Raw genomic sequence first — 9,756 nt, 5'->3', positions numbered from 1 at the left:
GCGCCCGAGGTGCCAGCGGAGGCAGGTGGCTCTGTTGTCGTGCCCCAAGAGCTAAGGGGAGCGAGCCTCTCTACCTAGGAGCAGGGGGCGGGCTCGAAATGGCCTTGTTCCGACAAGGCGGAGCAAAGTTTGGGGGTTCACCCCCCAAATGCATCTACCACCCGACGGCGCTGAGGTGAGTTATCAGTTTCTCTATTTTCTGTCTTGGTTAGATTTCATCGTGACTCATGCTTTTTGTCCCTTGCAGCATCAATAGGCAGCGTAATCCTTTGGCGCTGGTGCCAAAGAAGAGCATCACCCTCCAATTGAGGCGGCAGCCGTCGGTTGGTGTCGCGCCCATTTTGGGTGGGAGCGGTGCCAGTGTGACAGCGTTGCCGGTCGGTTAGGCACTACCTATGGTGGCTCCCGTGCCCTCAGTGGGACAGGCAAACACGGGGGCTCAAGGGGTGCCTTCGGAGGTCGTAGAGCAGCCGGTGACGGCCACGATACCACTACCGATGGTGGGACGGATGGGGCTGTCAACCATGCTCGTGGCACCGACCATGGTGGGTGTGGTATAGCCGGTCATGACCCCATCGATGCAGGTGGAGGTGGCGGTGGCCGTGATAGATGGGTCACAACCGGTCGCAACCGCAGTGGCGCCTAAGGCACTGGCGCGACCGGTGCCATCGGTGGCCCATGTGACGGCACCTGGCATAGGCCAGAAGGAGGGGACATGGCCAAGGTGTCCTCGAGGGTCATGGTGCTGGGAAAGGGGTCGGTGTCCGCACCGCGGACCCCCTCCATCGCTGGGGGGCGTCCCGATGAGAGGGGTTGGCAGTGCTTGGAGCCGACAGAGAGTCATCCCTGGCCCTAACGTCGGTGGGTAGTAGCTCACTTGTGTGGGGCGAGCCCCTACTCTGGTGGACGAATCTGTAGGATCTTGTGTTGACGCTTTTCACCCTTGATGCCATCGCCAAGAGCATGGAGCGGGAGAGCCTCGATGTAGGGATCACGTCCACGCTCGAGGCCCTAAACCACGCCACGGGCGCATTATGTGACATTGCCATTCCCTCCGAATAGGTATTGTTTGGTCTTGCTTTTTGTCCTTATCCTCCTTTATATGCTTTCTGTATCCTGACCATTGTCTTCCTGTAGTCCCTCATAGCTCACGGCCGGGGAAAATCTTAGTTCCTTCATCAGCAGAAGGAGGCCTAGGACCACCTCGTTGAGGTGGTGCGTCTACGTGGGAAGGTAACAGCTTAGCTTATTGCCACCTAGCAGAGGGTGCTCGAGCTAACTCCCCTCACCGAGGAGGTGGACAATCTTCGGTTGCAGGTGGTCGAGGCCCTGTTGATGAGGTCACAGAAGGACAAGGAGGAAGCCGCCAGGGTCAGGAAGGAGTGGGATGAGTTGCTCTAGAAGGACGCCGAGGCCCACCAGTGGATCCTTGATGTTCTAGCCAAGGTTGAGAAGAAAAGGGAACTGAAGCTGGGGTCTGAGGAGAAGCTTGCGATCCTAGAGAAGAGGGCGAGCCTAGAGGCCATGGCGGTCGCTCGGCTACGCAAGGAGTGGGATGAACTGCTCCAAACCATGGAGAGGCTCGGCTCGAAATGTGGTGTGGCTCGTGAGGAGCGTGACTAGTCTTTCTGAGAGTGTGACTAGGCCTGCCAAGAGCACGACGACGCGTAGCAGAAGGTTGGCTCACTCTAGGCCGAGCTTGAAAGTGTGAGACCCAGAAGCTAGAGGCCGAGAGCATTTTTGTTGGGCTAGTTGTGGACCTCACCGTGGTGAGGAGGAATCTTTAAGCAGAGAGTGATAAGCTCGGTATCCTGAGTGCCGCCCTTGGAGTGGTCTGCGATGACCTTTTAGGTGGTGTAGTCAGAGGGGACCAGCTCGCTCGTGGCTCATGCCGTTGAGATCACAACTCAGGTGCGCCAGCACAAGAGGAGTGCCCGTTGTGTCGGGGTCAATCAGTCCTTTGTGATTGCTCGTTCTCATTATGAGGACAACATCGATCTGGAGGAGATGAGCCACGGCTATGCACCGTGCTATGAAGTCCACAAGCTAGAGGAGATGGAGACAGCGGCGGCTCCCCTTTCACAGGACCTAGCATACAAGACAGAAGACATAGTTCTCCCTCGAAGGGGCTAGTTAGTTACATAGGTCAGGTGGTCGTTTTTGTAACAAGCAGACAAGTTCGGATCCTTTTATATCATTTAAATAAACTTGTCATTCCGTTTGATCAAATATGTTCTTTTGTTTTGGTGCGAACGAATTTGTTTTTTTCTCCCTTTTTAGGTGTGAAAAGAGGTTAATGCGACCCTTCCATTTGTTGAGACCATAGAGTTCAAGGTGTAGGAGGGAAACTCTGATCACACTAGTAAGCAAGAGTGTCATAGCCGCTGGAGCGTAGGTTTTTTGCAGTCCAACCAGCCTTACTCAGTCGTTCATTTCCGTGAGCCTTGCCACTAGTGAGGAAGGGATCGAGTATGGTAATTGTTTTAGAAAGAGTATATATGCCCTTATCAGCCCCCAAGTGAGACCCAACCCCTTGCCGTTGCTAGGGTCGGGTGTCACTAAAGATCGAGGAGAGGATAGCGAAACTAACAGGAAAATGTAACACCCTCAGTGTTACATTGTATAGTCTTTTGCTAAAACACTATATGAGCATCATATTTATGTATAAATGTGTGCAATATAGGGTGTAAAGCAATGTACGTAACTTGAAACGATCATCGAAAACGCGAAACGAAAGATACATTCAATGTCGTGTTATATCACTTTGGGTTTTAAACGAATTTTTATTGAACGAAAATGCTATAGAACGCATATATGAAACATTAATAAAGTTTGTAGTACAAACTTCATAGGTGACGATGAAATACTTGAGGTCGCGAAAGGGATTCACTAGCTAGCGTACCAAATAGCTTGGAAACCGAATTCGACGCAAATCCGATCATGACTTAGTCGAAATTCCAAAGTTAGAAAACTCTTTGACGAAGCTAAGTTTGACAATTTTTATAGGCGAAGACAGATTGTTCTGAGAGCTTATCTACAAAGTAGTTGACTATAGGAATAGTGCCATGGGTCTTAGGGTGATTTGCCGGTAGGTCAGGGATGTATTCGCAAAACGGCCATAGCGCGCGGGCCTCCTCGTTGTGGGCCGTCGTCGTGCGAGTGGGCCACGCTGGTGCATCGCAATGCACGATCGCGCGAGGTGCCAGAGCGGGTCGAGCCGCTCGCGCAATGGGTCGCGCGGGTGGATTCGTTTTTCTTTTCCAGTGAATGAATAAATGTTTATTCAATTTAGTTTTGAATTGATCTTTGTAAAATTATAGTAAATTCTATAGATATCCAAAAATAGTGAAACAAAATTTGTTAGGTTCACAAAAATGATATCTATCGGTTGGTGTAGTTAGTTTATAGTTAGCTATGATAATGGTAGATTCATAAATTCAATTTTAAAAGGTTAGTATTAGTTAGCTTAATATTTGTAGGAATTTTTATGGCAAATCGGTGATAGTTTTAGCCATGAAATTTTTATAGTAGGCTCATTAGATTATTATGTGCTCACTGTAATTTTTATAGCATAAGAGTAGGATGACAAATAGAATAGCTAGTACTCCTTGTTTGATCATATATAGAGTAAATCAATGTTAAGAATAGGGATTCCTTTAGTTGCTAAGTTAATACATGAAATATTTCATACCTGTTTAGTGGAAATGATAGGTAACGTAGCGTCTTAGTCGGTAGAGCTAGTTTAGTAGCTTGACAGGTATATTTGTATTTAAGAGTTGTTGTTGTCGTATTACTAAGTGTTGCATCATCATTTCATGCATGTAGATAACGAGTTGGTAGAGTTCGTGCCTGCGGACGAACAGGAGTTCGAGGAGGTCATTGAGGAGTATGAGGAAGAGATTCTCATACATGAGGGAGCCTCGAAGCCATTCATTGCTGACTTTGTTGACACCCTGCCTACCCAAGGCAAGCCCTAGTGCATAACCCTTATTTTGAATGATCACGGAATATATATATGATGTGCATTTACATATAGGCATTTTATGGAAACTATATGCATAGATATACTTACCTATGAGTCCTAAAAGGATCAAGATGCCCAAGAGAGGTGGTGAATTAGGCTAATTCTAAATTTCTTTGCAATAATTAAGTCCTATGGTTAGCCCAATTAACCCCTTATGCCTAGAAAGTGTTTCTATTAATCTACTGCACAAAAGTTTAGCAACCTAAGTTCCAATCCTACTCTAGCATGGCAATTCTATGAATGTAAATAACAAGAATTGAATTGCTCAAAGTAAATGCTCAAAGTAAAGTGAGAAGGAGGAACGCGGCGATATTTTGCCGAGGTATCGGAGAGTTGCCACTCCCCACTAGTCCTCGTTGGAGCACCCGTGCAAGGGTGTAGCTCCCCCTTGATCCACGCAAGGATCAAGTGCTCGCTATGGGTTGATTCTTTGATACTTCGTCGTGGTGAATCACCCACAACCGCTCACAACTTGAGTTGGGTCATCCACAAGCTCCCAATCACCACCAAGCCATCTAGGTGATGGCGATCACCAAGAGTAACAAGCACGAACTCTCACTTGACCATGACAAGCCTAATGAGAAGGGTAGATACACACTTTGCTACTCTTGATCTCACTAATGATGACTCTCTTTGGGATTCTCAAATCTCAATCACCTCACTAGGACCTTGCTCTTCTTGGCACTTACAAAGGTGTTTCTCAGCTATTGAAATAAGCAAAAGTACCCTCACACATGAATGGAGGAAGTATTTATAACCATGGCTGAAAAATGAACCGTTATGTACCTATGCGGGGTAACCGAATGCTCCGGTCATGTTGACCGGACGCTTCGGTCAGTTCTCCCCGAAACCCAGTGTTTAAGTTGTGACCGGACGCTGGACAGTGTTCGGTCAGGTCGTCACTGACTGGACACATCCGGACATGATTTTCTCTCTCTAGAACCTTACTAGAGTCGACCGGACGCTGGGACTCAACGTTCGATCACTTCACCTCTCAGCGTCCAATCACTTCTAGACGACTTCACCTTGAACAAATGAACTGACCGAACTCTACGCCAGCGTCCAGTCACACCGAAGCCAGCGTCCGGTCAGTATTTGACCCTCCATTCACTTTCAACTCTCGATCATACGTGAATGAAGTTTGCTCCAATGGATCTAAGGGCTTTTTAGGAGCTACCTAGTGCTAGGTTTAGTAAGTGTGCACCACACCTAACCCACTAGACTCACCTAGGTCAAGCTACCCATCCATACCCCCCTTAATAGTATGGCCAAAAGAAAAACAAAGTCCTAAACTACTCTAAGTGTCTCTTCAACTCCAATCGACACTTAGAACTAGTCTATCCTTAACCTTGTTGTCCATCCTTTGGAAACCAAAATGATTTCCATCATAGGGGCATGACCACCATGATAGCCCAATCGATCTCCATTACTGTGACCTAACTTAATTACCTCTACAAAATACACGTTAGTCACAGTAATCACGTATTGTCATTAATCACCAAAACCCAACTAGGGGCCTAGATGCTTTCAAGTCCTACTAGTATAGGTCGAGTAGCTGCTATGCTCAGAATTTCGATAGCGTGAGTAACCTGTCGTTACTCATAATAGGTGATAATTATGATCACTTATGATAAAATGGTAAAAGGAAAAAATGGTGACCGAACAGGGATATGGTTTGGGTATTGGTGGGTGTAAGAGGTTGTGTCCTGTAGCTAATAGGGCATAGCTAGGTTACACTTTTTCCTTATCTGTGTCGGTTAAGGACTGGTCATTGCATTGGGTTCTAGGCAAGTCACAGACTTATTATCCTGAGCACATACTTGGATATGGGCGTAGGGAAGACTTGTTGCTCTCTTGTCGTGGGTTCTGGCTCTTTCTGGACTGACTAATTAGAGGCGGGGATGGTGGAGGTCTAAGCACCACACTGAGTCCGGAACTTAGGAGCGGGGGCTTGGAGTCCAAGTTTGGACGGGGACCTAGACCCCATGACAGGAGAGTGATGGGTTGGTCCTGCTTATGCCTGGGGTACAAGTGGGGCATGTGTTTTTAGGGTACCCAGCTGGGCACATTAATTCATGAATCTCTGGGCAATCCAGTATAGCTTGTCTACAGTCTAGCACCATAGTAAGAACTGAAAGATAAAAGGTGATGAAATGGAACTACTTGCTCAACCCTTGCTTGAAAGTAGAATAGGTGCTTACATAGAATGGCTAGATAATAAATTAATCATGACTGATAATAATAACGTACATAAGGATTCACTACTAGAATTGCTTTCTACAAAAAGAAACTCAACAAACTATAAAGCTTATCATATCCCTTAGAGTTGGGAAATTATTCCCACTAGTCGGATAAGTCTTGCGAGTACATTGTGTACTCAGGGTTTATTTACCCCTATTGTAGGTTCAACTTGAGGAGTACCCGTTGTGTGAAGGATTCTTCTGGTGGGCACAGACGAATCCTTGTTCATTATCGATAGATGTTTATTATCATTCAGCTGTTTAATATTCCGCACTCTGAATTTGATAATGTAATAATGCAATTCTAAGAACTCTGGATATATGAAATGGACTAAGTATTGTAACTCGTTCTCATTATTGGATCCTTGGGGAAAAATGTGGATCATTCGAGCTCTTCCTTGGGGTGTGCTCGACGGAACCCGCCCGATGTAGCTCACTCTTGGGGTGCTTAGTGTCTGGTGGAAGACGAGCGCCTCTGTAAGTGCGTTATTTCAGGCGGTTCTGCCATAGAAAAGGCTTATCTTGTTTTAGAAATGTTATTCTTAGCTTTCGCATGTAGCCCCTCCCTAGAATCTGAGCCATCGTTCTATGATCGCGCATTTGGTCTCCTTGAGAGTCCAACTTTCCTCGAGCCCCCACGTGTAGCAGGGGCTAGTCAAGGGTTGGCTCATCTTTGTGATCGTCACCCCATCCATGGTTTCCGCAACCGGAGAGGTTCAGCTAACGTGACTTGCCTCGATGGCTCGAGTGACATGTCTGGTGAGCTCGCTAACGAGCATGTTCGAGTGAAATCCATGTCCATCATTTGTGATGGGGTTGGCATAGCCCTCATGTGGCATTTCACTACTCCTTAACCCACCTCCTAGCAGATGCCCGTGTCGCTCTAGAGAGCAACTCAGGTGGCCCGCTGGCCTCCCCTTGATAGAGATTCTATGGGCTCAACTCGAGGTTAGGATCAAATGAGAAGGTTGAGATGACCCTATCCGCTTCTAAGCGGGTCGGGCAAAGGCCACTGGACTTATCTATGTTTTCTCCCCTGGCTCTATTCAACGTGAGGCAGCCTTGAGCCCTTTGTGGGTCGGCCTTTGAACCCTGATCAGTTGGATTCTTGAGTTAGGGTCGGGCAGCTCGAGCCCTCGAGTCCCATTGGGCTCGGTAGGGGTTGGCCGAATTTCATGTGTCACCCCATTCATAGTTTTCGTAACCAGAGGGGCTGAGCTAATGACACTTGCCTTGATGGCTCGAGTGTCGCCTCGACGAGCTCGCTAACGGGCATGTTCGATTGGAATCTGGGTCCATCGTTCGGTGACGGGGTCAACATAGCCCTTATGTGGCATTCCATTGCTCCTTAACCCACCTCTCGACAGATGCTCATGTTGCTCCAAAGAGCAACTCAGGTGGCCCGCTGGTCTCTCCTCGATGGAGATTCTATGGGCTTGGCTCGAGGTTAGGATCGAACGATAAGGTTGAGATGTCCCTGTCCGCTTCTGAGTGGGGTCGGGCAAGGGCTATTGGGGCTCATCTATGTTTTTCTCCCCTGGCTCTATTTAACACGAGGCAACCTCAAGCCCTTCGTGGGTCGGCCTTCGAACCTCGGTCGGTCATCGCTCATGTCAAATGAGACGACTACCGCTTCATGACGTGATGTGAAGCATTATGATGCAATAATTGCATATACGATGCTTGGATATAAGGGATGAGTGTATGGATGAATGTATGAATGAATGTATGAATGCATGCATTAGAATGGATGAATGAATGCTCACGCATTGAAAAAGTAAAGTGGGGGTTGGTAAAGTTACCTCGATGGCTCGAGTGACGAGTTCGGGGAGCTCTTACTGGATATGTTCATATGGGGTCTAGGCCCGTTGTTCATGATGGAGTTGGCGTAACATGCATAGGGCATCCCCCTGCTCCTTACCCATCTCTCGGTAGTGGCCCGAGCCATTCGATCGACTTGGGCGACCTATTGGCCTCTCCTCGATGGAGATTCCGCACGTGGGCCCCTCCAAACCCTTCCTGGGAAGGCGGAGGCTAAAGCTCGGGTGCGGGGATAAAAACTCTGATCATGCTGGTGAGCAAAAGTGTCGTAGCTACTGGGGCATAGGTTTCTTGCGGTCTAACCAGTTTTACTCAGAGTTTGTTTTCGCACACCTTGCTTTTAGTTTTTTAATGTGAGAAGGGGTCGGGCATAGAGAATGTCTACCGAATAGATACTCTTGCCGGTCCTTGAGTGAGGCCCGACCCCTTGCCATTGCTAGGGTCGGGGCCTCGATAGCGAAGTTAATGAGATAAAATGTGCATAAATTAAGGATGACCCGCTGGCACAGGACTTACTTCGATGGAGCAAGCGACAGGTTCAGGAAGCTCTTACCGGATATGTTCGAGTGGAATCTGGGTCCGTCATTCATGATAGAGTTAGAATAACTTGCATGGGGCATCCTACTGCTCCTTACCCATCTCTTGACAGCGGCCAAGCCATCCGATCGACTTGTGTGACCCGCTGACATAGGACTTACCTTTGGAGATAGAGGATGAGATCATTCCCCCTAAGAAATTAGTTAGGCAGATACGCCAGGCAGCGAACTTGTAATAAGTGGACAAGCTCTTAAAGTTTGTTATGGCCTAACAGATTTTTAGCCCTTCTCCCCTTTTCATATAAAAAGGTTAGTGTATTCCAACCCCTTCCATCGTTAAGGCCATAAAGCCCGGGGTGCGGGTGGACAAACTCTGATCACGCTATTGAGCAAAGGCGCCATAGCCATTGGGGCATAGGTTTCTCACAGTCTTACCAATTTTACTCAACGTTCGTTTTCGCAACCCTAGCTTCTAGGTCTCAACATGAGAGAGGGTTGGGCATGGAGAAAGTTTGCCAGGTGGATATACTCTTAGACGTGTACCAACTCTTTCTATAGCTAAGGCCAAAAAGCCCGGGTGTGAAAAAAATCTGATCACGCTGCTCGATGTTCTAGGCATTGACGAAGACTATGCCGTCGATGGTCTTGAGCTTCTAGGCGCCTGGTCAGAGCACCTCTGTGATGATGTACGGTCCCTCCCATGGAGGAGAGAGCTTGTGGTGGTTCTTGTTGCTCTGGACGAGGCAGAGCACCAGGTCCCCAACGTTGAAGGCCCAACCCCGCACTTGATGGCTGTGGTACCGGCGTAACGCTTGCTGGTATTTGGCCGAGCAGAGGACGGCAACATCGCGTGCTTCATCTAGTTGGTCCATGGCATCTTCGAGGGACACCTTGGCTCCCTATTCGTCGTATGCCCTAACCCTTGGCGCTCCGTAGTCGAGGTTGGTCAGGAGGATAGCCTCGGAACCGTAGACCATGAAGAATGGTGTGTAGCCAGTGGCCCGACTGGGGGTTGTCCTCAGGCTCCAGAGCACCGCGAGAAGTTCCACAACCCATCATCCACTAAACTTGTTCAATTAGTTGAAGATCCTAGGCTTAAGGCCTTATAGGACCATGTCGTTCACGCACTCGACCT

Source organism: Miscanthus floridulus, chromosome 18 (assembly GCF_019320115.1).
Source record: "Miscanthus floridulus cultivar M001 chromosome 18, ASM1932011v1, whole genome shotgun sequence".
Taxonomy (NCBI): Eukaryota; Viridiplantae; Streptophyta; class Magnoliopsida; order Poales; family Poaceae; genus Miscanthus; species Miscanthus floridulus.
The sequence above is the reverse complement of the archived record's forward strand: the minus strand, read 5'-3'. Positions refer to the sequence as shown.